We start from the raw sequence: 14,017 nt of genomic DNA on the forward strand, positions 1-14,017 counted from the left end.
AGTTAGTTTTCTATTGGTTTATTTTGCATCATAAAAACATCATCAATTTCACTTTAGTAATCCCCCCTGGCTTAAAGAACAACTATATAAAATCAAGTGATTAATAAAATGAATTATAAATTTTATTGTTGTCATTAGCAAACACCAACAAGTTTGGGTTCACTAGGGCCTTGGATTAGGTGAGTGGAGAGTTAAATCTCCAAGGCAACTCAAATTACAAAACTTAGAAGTTGAATAAAGAGTGAAACCCAATATCATTAGAAAGACCGAGAAAGCTCTGTGACTCAGAGTTAAGCATGAGGGAGAGTGAAGACAAGGAAGAGAGATACCCCCTCTCCTACTTGTTGGATCATGCCTCACGACTATTCCGCCCAGCTTTTGATACGAGTTGGTATCCATAGTTTCCTTTCCTAGGGATCGCATAGGTGGCTACGGAGGGGAATCCTATGGCACCTGAGAATGACATTGCATCACATTTAACAGTACTTCTGGAGGGTACCCTTGTGAAGCTTGGGTGCTTGCACCGGCAAAGGCTGTTGTTTGGAGGTCAATGTAATTGCTTCTGATACCTTCACTAGTAGGCCTGGGGCATAATTACCCTAGTCTATTTTTGGAAGGCCCTTTATTTTGGCTTTCTTGTATTTTGGTGTTCGGTCCTAATCACCTGAAGTGGAAATACTTGAAAGTTGTTTGATTTCTTGTAGCTTTAGGGACTTTTAAAGAGTTCTCTTTGCTCCTAGTTGGACTAGCTTTAAACGTTTTGAGTCTTTAAGTAGATTTCTTAAAAATAATTCAAAGTGGCTGATTGAATAGCTCATCAGTCAAGAAGACTTCGTGGGCTATCACCTACGAGTCTTGAGCCTTCTCCTCAAAGGCGCAGGAGGAATACTGCCATTGTTTTTCAACCAATGGCAGCAGGCACATCGAAGATTGATCCTCCGGTTGATGTCATTGATTCACAAGATAGACCTGGGACAAGTAGAGATTTAGAGAGGAACACTCCAGTTCTTTCTCGAGTCCTCTTCCAGTCAGAAGAAAATATTGAGGTTGAAGAGCTTTTAGAGTCTATTGCGGCTCCTAATTCTCCTCTTCCTCTGGATCATCCATATGTTTTATTATACGTTAGAACTTCGACCAACAGGCCTTCGAGCCCAAGTTTACATCGATCTTTTCCTTCGATGACCACTGCTGGAAGCATGGCATCCATGACAAGTGCCACGAGTATACAGATTCCTGTATCAATACAAGGAGGAGGAATAGTGTCTATACCTTCTGTTACTCCTAGCACTACTATATTTGGTTCTACTTCCATTCCATCTTCGAGTGGAAGTTCTCAAGTTGTTGCCTCTGGCATTGGCTTTTTCCCTTTTGGAATGCCGACTAGTGCAATTCCTTTGGTTTCGTTAAGTATTCCATCAGCTGCTTCCACATCCATGGCGAGTGGATCAACTTCTTTTCAGGGTTTCCCATTTAGGGGTGGTCATATACCACATTCCAACCCAACTGTGGGATCAATGCCTTTTTCCTTTACAGGTCAAAGTTATAATCCATTTCAAAGTTGGACAAACCCTGCGGTTAGTGGGTTAGGAGCCATGAATCAATCTTATTTTGGCCAACAAGGGAATATTACATATTCCTCTATCAATTCTTTCTAGAATTTTTCTCCCTATGCTAATGCATGGAATCCTTATTAGGGGCTCTCTACTCCTTTTAACACTTCTTTAGGGGGTAACTTTACTAGTTACGAAGGCTTTTTGGTAGGCATTGGTCAAACTCTGAATTTTTCTGGACCACAAGGGGCTCCTTATGGTTCAGTTGGGTCTACGAGTTACTTCAGGCAACCTGGTACCTTTAAAAATCCAGGCCATTCTTTTTAGAACGTTGGGGGTTCCGCCCACACTAGGTGGAATCCTCAGGGTCCGCCACGACTCCCTTTTCTGGAAACGTTAAACTTACCAAACCTCTCTAAGTTGACTAATGATATGATTAGGTATAACTCAGTTTGGCCTTCGGTCCCAACCAAAATTCCCTCTGATATACCAAAATTTGAGGGGAAGGTTGGTGAAGATCCGGGTGACCACGTAACCACTTTCCACTTATGGTGTTCGTCCAACTCCTTGATAAATGATTCAATCAAGTTGAGATTATTTCAACGAACCCTAACTAAAAATGAAACTAAGTGGTACATAGAATTTCCACGGGGCACCTTCACTTCTTTCAGTGATTTGGCTACTATCTTCTTAAACCATTTCCAATTGCCTGTCTGATATGATGCAAAAACTGAGCTTCTGGTTAATTTCCAACAGGATCAAGCAATGCACATTTTGGATCATATCCAGGAATGGAGGAGAATGAATATGCTCAATAGTTCCTTCTTGAATGGCTTCTTAAATCATTACAACCTAAGATCTCTAAGGACGTGTCCCTCTCCGGTGTTTTCATTGAAGAGCAAGCTATTTTCAGGGCCCAACAATTAGAACTGATCTATTCTCAATCTGGGGTTCTTCAAAAAATTCTACCTGACACTCCCAGATATAAGGTGGATATAACCAAATTGAAACCAGGTCCCCATGCTGACGGGTTAGTCAAATCAATTGATGTTAACACGATTAACGTGTTGAATCAATTGCAACAGTTGTCTTTACAAACTGCTTCCTTTATGCAGGCATCACCATCTTTATCTACACCCTCTCAACCTACGTTTATAAATGTCATCCAAACTTATAACCCCAAAGGAAACCAACAATCCAATGGGGAGAAGAAAGGATAAGGTAGGAAGAAGAACCAGGATGGGAAGGGCAATGCAAACAACCCTGGCAATGATATCGAAGGGGGTAGAAAAGAGTCCAAGAAAAAGGTAAATTTTCCATGAAAGTTATGCAATGGAGATCATTTGACTCATCTCTGCCCTAAGATCCAAGATTCTCAGCGCTTATTAGTGCAGCAAGGATCTTCTAGCTCCTAGGCTATTCTCATTAACCCTTTTCGCCAAGGGCAGCAATTACTTGCTAGCACGAACTCAAATGTTGATACCCACACAAGGGGCAACTAGGAAGGGGATAATATGTCAAATGTCTTCATCATGAGCTTGCAGATTGACGTTGCTACGTGATCGCATGATTATGGTGAATCAGAATCATCTAAGGTTAAGTCTACTTCCGATGCCTCAGAACCACTCCATATTGAGAGGCCCTTTGTTGAGTCTATACCTCGGATGCCGAAAGGCTCTATAAAGTGCTCGACCATCAACCCTAATGCTAGGGTAGCCCATAACTACTTGATTGTAGAAGATCTGGCTCATAATCCTTGTGCTATGTCAGCATTAGAGGTACTCCAATCGTGCCCTGCTTAGAGGAGTGCTTTGCTCTCGGCAATCGGAGCAGTAGATCCAAAAAATTCTCTTGTGCTCAATTTTATTATGTCAAACATCAAAAAGAGACTTCCTCATCATATGGCTTTCCAGATAAAGTCTACATATCGAAATAATAACATCTTTCAAACCATTATAGATGAGGAAGCTTCCACATGTGTGATGTCCATGTCATGTTAGAAGGCCATTGGATTGCCTCAAGTTGTTCCTTCACTGACTCTATTGACGACATTTGATGAACATTCTCATAGGCCACATGGGATTATTCCAGCCTTTCCCATCTATGTTGGGGGAAAGGTAGTAAATATTGAGGTAGAAATAGTCAATGCCAACCTAGATTACAACCTCCTCTTAGGCAGAATTGGATACATGAGATGGATGCCATAGTTTCATCATTATTTTTGCATCCTTTGTTTTCGTCATGAGGGAAGGATTGTAAAAGTGGATCAGATGGATTATTCTCTGGGTGACTCCCACGCATCTTCTGACTCTACTATTCCATTAGTGGACAATCCTAGGCAACCTATTGAGAATTTAGGAGTTGGAATGTACTCTTCTTTAATGGGTATTTTTGATCTTCCTGCTCCTTTAGCTAGAATCAATGCCATTTCATCCTCTAAGGGACCTTCTCGAAGAGAGTTCTTTCGAACTCATTATTTTTTAGACCCTTGGCCTTTACCCTCATCTACCACCACATTAGATGGAGGATAGGTAGGTGGAATGGCATGTCCTATGTCTGTAGCAGAAATTTCTTATCAGTCTATTGTTAACTCTGCAGACTCCCATCCTACTCCTTTCTCACCTGAGGAGTTAGATGGAGATGTGGCTCCGGCCTGGACCCTCGATTCAACTTCAGCTCAGGATTTCTTAGATACAATTTTACCATATGAGGAAGCAATTCTTGAAGAAATGATGGGTGTTGATAGACCATGGGATGATTTACATCATCATTCATATTTCCTCCCTCATTTGCGAGAAATTGAGTCAAGTTTGTCCAGTCCTTCTACTAGTGATGTTCATACAGTTTTAAACCCTTTGGCCCCAACACAATTTTCTGCCAAAGGTAACATGTCTATCATCTCATGAACTATACCGGTGAACATCTCTAGGAATCCTAACATAATTGAAAATGTCTTCAGAGCTTACTGTTCCCCTGATGAAATTCAAATTTATGTCAATCTCCTCAAAGAGTTTTGTGATGTGTTCTCTTGGTATTATGAGGAAATGCCTGGAATTGATCCATCTATAGTCTAGCATGAGATCAAGACATACGAAAATGCTAAACCTATTAGCAAAAACTTCGACCGGTCAATCCTAGAAAAGGAATAGCTATTAAAGCTGAAGTTGAAAAGCTGCTCAAGGCGGGCTTTATATACCTCATTCCTCTAACAGAGTGGGTCTCTAATCCAGTCCCCGTAGACAAAAAACAAGGAACGATCCAAGTATGTATTGATTTTAGGGACCTAAATAAGGCTTGTCTAAAAGACAATTACCCCACGCCCTTTATTGATCAAATTATTGATGAATGTGTGGGTAATGAAATTTTTTCATTCATGGATGGATCCTCTGGTTACAATCAAATTACTATCCGTCCAGAAGATCAGCACAAGACAACCTTTATTTGTCCTTAGGGTACGTTTGCATACAAAAAGATGCCTTTTGGCCTCAAAATGCTGGAGCCACTTTTCAGTAGGCCATGTCTTACACTTTTCAAGAAATCAAACATGTTATCGAAGTATATTTGGATGATTTAGCTGCTCGTTCTCAAAAGAGAATTGATCATCCTAAGCATCTTCCATTGGTTTTTGAGCAATGTCATTTTTATAAAATCCGGTTGAATATGAATAAGTACATTTTCATAGTCACATCAGGTTAGGATTCATTGTATCAACGAAGGGGATTCATGTTGATCCCTTCAAGGTTGAGGCAATACTTTAGTTGCCTCCACCGTCTTCCATACGTCAACTTCAAAGTCTCCAAGGAAAGGAAAATTTCTTGAGGAGATTCATAGCCAATTATGCTGAGATCACAAAAAGATTTATGCATTTGCTTAAGAAAGGAGTCCCATTTTTATGGGATGATTTCGTGCAATGATCTTTTCATGCTTTGAAAAATGCATTAACCTCTGCTCCATTGTTGATTCCACCTTATTACAACAGAGATTTCCTTTTGTATCTTACTGCAGCATAATCAACCATCGGTACAGTTATGGTAAAGGAAGATAATGCCTTATCTGAGCATGTAGTCTACTATCTAAGTCGAGGCTTGGTAGGCCTTGAACTACGCTATTCTCCCATCAAGAAATTGGCTTTGGCAGCTATCCATGTTGTCCATCAGCTTCGTCATTACATTCTTCTTTGAAAAACATTCGTCTTAGTAGCCGTCAATCCATTTCAGTTTGTTCTCAGTAGGCGAGTGATTGGTGGAAAATATAATAGATGGATTGTCATTGTGGAAGAATTTGATCTCGAATTCATCTTAGCTAAATCTAAGAAATCTTTAGTATTTGCAGAGTTGATATCGGAGCTACCTTATGAGGAAGAAATTATTCATGAGGAAAATTTCCCCAATGAACATTTATTTCTCATTTCTTCACAAGATCCTTGGTATGGGGATATCATTATATATCTCTAGACTTCAAAGTTTCCTCCCACGTTTTCCAAAGATGAGTGTAGAAAGTTGCATCACCTAGCTAATAATTATGTTATTATATGTGACACATTATATTGTCATGAGATTGATTCAATCCTTAGGCATTGTTTAACTTTGGAAGAAGTTGAGTCAGTTCTTAATGATTTCCATAGTGGAGCTTGTGGTGGTCATCCATCTGGGCTTGCAACAACCCAAAATTTTTTGCGAGCATGCTACTTTTGGCCTTCGATTTTCAAAGATTGTATTGAAGCGGGAAAAAGATGCCATCCTTCTCAAGTCTATACTCAGAAAATGCGCATACATCCAGCTCCTCTTTCCCTGTTATCACCATCGGTCCTTTCATGAAGTGGGGCATTGATTATACTACTTGTAATACGCCTTCGGTAGGAAATCACAAGTACATCATTGTAGATGTAGACTGCTTTACGAAGTGGGCTGAGGCCATGCCTACTTTTAAAAACTATAGTGAAACAACATCCTTGTTTCTCTTCAATCAAGTTATTTCACAATTTGGTATCCCTAAAGAGATTGTCATTGATCATGGTAGTCATTTCCAAAATAAACTGATGTTTGAATTGGCTCTCAAGTTGGGTTTTTGGTAGGAGCATTCATCTCCGTATTATACTCGGGCAAATGGGGAGGTTGAAGTTGTGAACAAATCCCTTAAAATCATCCCACAAAGGATGATTGACAAAGCTAGATCCAATTGGCACATCATGTTATATCCAGCACTTTGGGCATACCAAACGTCAGTTAAGACTGCCACTAGCTTTACTCCTTTTCAACTAGTTTACGAGTTGGAATCTATCTTTGCTGTTGAATGTGAAATTCCTTCCCTTAAGGTAGTCGTTGAGCTTCTTCCAGAGACTTTTAGTCTCAAGGAGCACTTCATTCATTTGGAGCATCTTGATGAGCAGCATCGAGATGCTGCCATAATAAACGAAGCCCATAAAAAGAGGGTAAAAAATCAATACGATAAAGCTGTCCATCCTAGAAATTTCCTGAAGGTGTCCTTGTCCTAGTCTACGATCAAGACAGAGACACCTTGGGGGCAGGCAAGTTTAAGTCTATGTGGTACGGTCCCTTTATAGTCAAGTGAGTTTTGAAAAAGGGAGCTTATGAATTAATTGACTTTGAAGGAAACAAGTTGGCGGAGCCTAGAAATGGGCTCTACCTTAAGAAGTACTTTGCTTAGGCTTCAGCTGAGCACTTACTTGTTTGTATATATTGTATGTTTGTACATATCTATCTATCAGTTTTAGTGATGTCGATATTTTTGATCTGCTTTGGTAGGTATTGATGGACGATTCATTATATCTCGGATTTGCCGATGGTGCAAGTAGGCATACTTAGAACCTTGCTTATGCGGCTTTGGTGATTTATTATCCATCTGGCCAGTTGATGGTTTCGAGAGGAGTGGTCGTGCTTCAAATAATATTGCCGAATATATTGCTGTTATTAATTTTATGTCCAAAGCAATATCTCTTGAGATTGATTCGTTAGTGGTTTATTTAGACTCACAACTGGTGGTATCTCAGCTGAATAACATTTATCGGGTACGAGACCCCTATTTGTATCGCAAGTTTATGAGAGTATGATTGTTGCAACGATCATTTATTTATATCACATATGTTCACATTCCATGATCAGAAAATTCCTTAACCGATTCTATTGCCAATCAAGCATTAGATTTGCCCATAAATCATTCATCAAATTAAAAAACATCAAAAGTAATCGAAGTATCATATGTATATATGATCATCATAAAATTGCATGTACATAGATAGAGTGTTTGTGTCCAAAATAATATACAAAATTTGGGACAAAATTCCCTACAAAATTTGGGCTTATGCCCATCATCATGTCTAATCATAAAAAAAAATCTGATCATCTATCTAGAGGGCTCAGGATGAGCAGCTAGAAAATAAACAATGGCATTGGCCACACGCTAGAAGAGTTGTACCCAGACCCGTGGTACTCCTACCATGTGACGCTACATCTCCTCAGACAGGTCCTCTATGGCTATCATGGGTACTTGGTGAGTTAGTCTCACCAAGTTCCTCTGAACTGCATGGAGAACTCTCTCTGTCTCAGCTGCAACCCCTTTAGCATCTCTTCCACGATGCCTATGTCAGGGAAATCTGTCAGGTATCACTGGCTCCACATCTAAAAAATGATAAATATATGTTGTAAGTGTCTTGTTCCATCAAAAATATTTTTAAGTTCATTTATATTAAAAATCCAAAAATATTAAGAAATTAAGAAATTAAGAAATTGTTACCTATGGCACCCCATGCTGCATTTGGTGGTAATACTAAATCTGGATCTCCTCAGAAATCCATCCTGGCATAGGGGTAGTCATCGACTGTGATGACCTGTTGATCCCACCATGCAAAAAACTCATCATTGAAAGTCGTCCTGAGGACATCATCACCCCCTAGGCATTTCATCAGGTCAACCCATCTACCCATCCATGGATCCCTCAGGCTGCTGATAGTTGATAATACCTTGGGTCGAAGCCCAGGTACTTTCTCAAAGAAGAATGAACATAAGAGTGTGCCATACCCAAAATTCTTTGTCTAACCCTTCTGGATGGAGGTAAGTTGGTTCTTCATATTAGTTAGTAGAGGTGTGCACCAATCAAACACAATAGTGAGACATTCCACTGCTAGGCTCATAGATACTCATGAGGCCTGATGTAAAGCAGCAGAACCATTTACCCTGGCAATGGTAAATAGTAGAATTTTCAAGGACAAGCTCTCTATGTGCTTGATGGGAATCTGACTTCGAATATTTTCAGGATGACTGGACAATATATGTCGACGTAGTCTTCTACATTAAGACTACCCCTCATCCTTCCAGTAGCATGCACTACCTCTCCCCTTCGAGAAAGATCGATAATGAAGTAAATATCTTCGATCTCGATCCTTAGGGGCATCTGATCGATCATGAATGCATCATCCTCTACACTCCAATAATGTATCAGCAACTCAAGCAATCATGTGTTTGCTTTCATATTTGGCATTTTAAAGAATTTTAGCAAGCCACAACCTCTTAAAGCATCCAAGGCATTTTCATCCTCCAGTACTTGGTTATCAATAGCACTATGCTCCCTTTCTCTCTAGGTGATGGTCATCTTGCCCAAAAAAGATGTTTCAAACCATTAGATTTATGTTTTAAATTTTTTACTCGTGCACACGCGGGTTTCCTTTTTACACAGTCATGTGTAGGGCCCTTGTATACACGGGTTACCTGTATTCAACCCGTGTGTACGCAGAGTTGAAATTTTTGACATATTTTCCTACGGTCAAAACTTGGAAAAAACATCTAAAAAGTATCACAAATAATTAAAGGCATGATATAAGGGTTACCTGGAAGTTTTGGAACGATTTGAATGGTTCAATTGGTTGGAGGAAGCTTGTTTGAGTTTGTCTCCACAACTCTTTTCTCAAAACACAAATGAAAAAATTGTGAGTCCAAAAGTATTTATATAAGTTGAAAAATAAAAATTATTTTTTCAAAATTTGATTTTTATCTTATGGATTTTTTTACCTTTTGGCTTGGAGTGTCAAGAATGGGTTGTCTTTACAGGAAATTTTGGAGACTTCTTCGAGAAATCATTTTGGTCCCATGACCGCAGACCCGTCATGGCAGGTATCATTTTCTTACTAGCATATAGGTTAGGGAATACCACTTTCCATTGCATTTTGCATACCAGCCTCCATAATACAATATGATAGCCCTAGGGTCGACCCCATTGTGTCTTGGGTCACAAACCATTTTCACTCGCCAACTTTAAAAATCATGATGTGATGGTAGAGTCAACATTTACGTGGGCATATTAGTTAGATCCTCACTGACATTGTTGCCCATGCTTCTATATTGAGTAGGCTCAGGAGTCCTCTTTAGCCCCCCCATGACTTGTGTGTTGAAGACTCATTATCATTCTTTTGCGTTACTTTCTGGCCTTATACCCTAGAGGCTCCTTTGTGTTGAGTTGTACCGCTGCATTGCATATTTACTATTTGCACCTTTTGGGCTTAAGCCAGCTTCACTTGGACTCGTGTTTAAGCCACTTTTTCAACCATGTCTTCTACAAAACCAACCTTGTAATCACATAGCCTCTGCAACTTGACACACCCTTTTACGAGTGGAAAGAACATTCCTTTCAATTTCTTTGACCAGTTTCGTCTCCTTGCATTGGGCATAGGAATGTTCCCCTCCCAGGAATTAGAACGTCTACTTTTTCGACACTCATTCTTTCCATTTTACTATAGCATTATTTTATTATTTTTCAATATTCATATAAAAGAAAAGGACAAAATAAATTATATATTCCAAAAAGAGCAGGAACGAGACATTATTTCCATATTTGATGGCATCGAGAGTTATTTGTGTTTCCCTTGAACAAAGCACTCAAAAATAAGTCTTTCCTCCATCGTGATGGGATTTAGTTTGACTTAGGAGAGCTTTAACCTTGTTATTGAGTTAGTACTCCTTCGATTGGTTACCTCTTCCAATCATATGGAGAGTTTGCTTATGCCTCCTGCATGAAGAAATTATACAAATTTATCATATGCTTCCATATAGTCACAGTTGAGTCGTGCTTTTGTTCAAGGGAAGTAAACCTAAGTCAGCCTCTATGTGGTGTCCCTTGACCTATTTTTCAGTCTGCCATCCCTAGTTGTCAGTGTCATGTTCGTTATCACATCAGTTTTATTGGTCCTTTGCTCGTGCCGATTTGAGAAGGTCTCCATTGACTTCTTGCTGGAGGGTCTTTCTCTCATTGACTACGAAAAAATGCTCTGAGGGCAGATCTAGAGCCGCACCTTGGCCGTATTTTCATTATTGATAGGTCACCTTGTGCTCAACATCGATCAGTATCATGGGTCTTTGACTAAGTGGTTTCCCTTGTGTTTGACATCAACTTTCATTATCCCACATTGGGATTCATGCAATGCCTTGGTTTCCATTTGACCCTATTGGTGGATTCCTCACCTCTGTGTCAGCTTTCATTATTGGTTGGTTTAGAGGGTTTCTATTATGTGCTAGCCACATCTTGTGTACACTAGAAATGTGCTTTGGTTGGGTTACTACATCTTTGTTCATCTGATTCCTTCCACATTATTAGCCTATGGGTTACACTCGTGCTATATTGATGAAAGATGCCTTAATGCCTTCCTTCTAGCAGATCTTTTCCCATCGACTTCAGCTCATTGCTCTGGGAAAGGGATCTAGAGTCCATTTGGCAATATCGTAGGGTTTGTAGTGATTAGTGGAAGATTCCTTCACTATCGATAGTGGGAAAACATCATTGTCTCCTAATTGATAAATTCTTTCAAGTGTTCGACTACAACTAGTTTATTCACACTTGTCAGATTGTACTGCGTACCTTGACTCTCATCATCATTATTGGTGAGCAGCCTTGTGTTTGTTAACGGTATACATCAATGACCAGTAATCAAACAATTTCTCATGTGGTTGACTTCGAATGATTCATTCCCATTGTGTAGAAATCTACCACAACAATTGGTGAAGACCTCGGGTTTGCATCAGCATGTCTTGGTTCACTTGTTAGTTGCTCCTATTTTTGCTAGTTGACACCATCCACCTTATATGTTGCAGTTCTTTACAATGAAATTTTATATGTTGGCACCCAAGTTGCGGTGTAGTACATTTATTCCATCATGTTCACTTGGTACTATTTGGATCAGTTTCTTGAGTTCAGTGATCAAATTCATACTTCAGCATCATTGATCAGCTCTTTATATGTGATATTCAGACATGTACTTTCTTGATTATGATCAGATGATCCATTATGTATTTTCAGTTCCTTTATACTTATATGCATATTGGATCTTCTTTTGTACTTAACATGCAGACACGGTTTACTATTTCTGAGCATGGATATGCTCGCCTCAGACAACAATTTCTTTCTGATCTCTTTCAATGGCTTGGCAGGGTGAATTCTGGTGAATTCCTCCTTGGTCTCGGCATGATTCCTTCTATACACTTAATACATTTCGGCCATCATGTACCCCTTCTGACCTCATATATTAGGGTTCATCTATTATAGCACCATTTACCATTCTTGGTAGATATGATGCTTTGATTATGGCCTAGGGCAACCCTTCCTTCCAAACTTGGTCCGAAATATAAAAACAGTGTTTTATTCCCTATACGCTACTTGGCCTTATGATAAAACTGTGTACACGCGGGTCAGCAGATACCCAACCCACGTACATATGTTAAAATGCTTAAAAATATTAAATTTCCTTAATTTAAAGCAGAGTTCACGGGTTTTAGCTATTACTCACCTCCTATTTTCCATGGCCCAGTTGTTTCCCAACTGAAATATCTAATTTGGAGAAGTATAAATAAACCTCCATGTGAAGGCCTCAGGGGAGAAGATACAATATATTGATACTATAGTGAGATTATCCCTGATAGAGTCTGATGAATCCATGTGCCTCCTGCACTCCCTAAAGCTTCTGGAAACCTTTGTTTCCTTGTTATATATATCCTTCATCTTGCTTGAGATATCCTTGTATTGGTGATGGAGGATGATTGCTGAAGGTCGGGAAAGGACGGATCTGGAGGAAAGTTCCTCTTGGAGCCAGAGAAGGACTGAGGTTGTTTTTCTCCGCTTTACTTGTAGCTAACTTCAATAAAAGGAATGTTGTTTTGTTTCCAATATTAAATGTGTTTATGCATCAAATTATGTTGTAATTCATTTATGAATCTTATATTTATGTATAATTGGTCATCGATTTATATGATTTAAGCTTAATATCATGAACATGCTTTATGTTTCTATTGTTGTATATGTTCCATTTGAATAATTTTCAAGTTTCAAGAACATCAGGAAAAGATGAGGGTTTGCAAGCTACGAGATCTACCCAAAATTAGGACATCTGGGTAAGGACACTCTTGCACAGTTCAGTATAATAAGCATTTAGGTTGATTTCCTGAGCATTTCCTGTTGTGGTTTGCCCTCTGCTCTGTTGGGGTTATAAACCCAAAGCCCTAGGGTGGGCTCACCCACAACACTTAGTAATACAAGGCATGCCACCAAAGATAATTTTTCTTTAGAATAAAACATTTGCTTTCAAACCCAATTTTTCTTAGTGATACGACACCTTTTTTTGAAGATATATTTTTGTTGTGATAAGGGATTTTGGCTTAAGGGAGAGGCTTTAAGACTTGGTAATTCTTGAAGGGTCAAAAATTGTGGTGTATGGTGAAAAAATAATTTCTCATGTTGTGATGTATCACACCAAGAAGATCTTCCATTGTGAAGCATCACTAAAAAACAATATTGTTTGAAGTCATAAAGGAAGATTCCTCCCTTGTTTCATATGAAAATAAAAATATTTTTCAGGTAAAGAATCACTTCCAAGAATATATGCCTGGCATGACAAGCTAAAAGAGATAAGGAAAAAGTCACCTAATAATAAGAGGAAGAATTAAAAAAGACTTAGTGGAAATTAGAAAAAAAACACATATCGCATGAAAGAAAAGTTGTTGTAATGCAATGTATCACATCATAACATTTTATGGTGTGACATAACACAACAAAAGAGGTGGAGTTCCCTTCATTTCAAGAAGAAAAATTCTATGTGTTGTAGTGTATTGTGTCATAAAAATTTATGGTGCGATACAACACAAAAAGATAAATTTCCACGCAATGTAATAAAGGTAGGAGATCCCGTTCAGAAGAAGGGAAAGTTCTCAATAATGTGACACATCATGGAGGAGAAATATTTTGAGAGATGTGATACATAATGGAAGAAAAAAATTTTGAGTCACGATATGTCACAAGATGAAAAGTTTATGGGATGCCATAAGACATATTGCAAGAAAAATAAGTTGGTGTGATGCACATGAGAAAGGAATTTCTTGAAAGAAGTGAAATGTATGTACAATTTGTGATCCATATTGGATCATTATGTTTTGTTCATCGATTGTTATTCTTTTAGAGTGGAAAAAGTGGAG

Source organism: Pinus tabuliformis, chromosome 3_1 (genome assembly GCF_031772625.1).
Source record: "Pinus tabuliformis cultivar Carrire ecotype Pingquan chromosome 3_1, CPIR1, whole genome shotgun sequence".
Lineage (NCBI taxonomy): Eukaryota > Viridiplantae > Streptophyta > Pinopsida > Pinales > Pinaceae > Pinus > Pinus tabuliformis.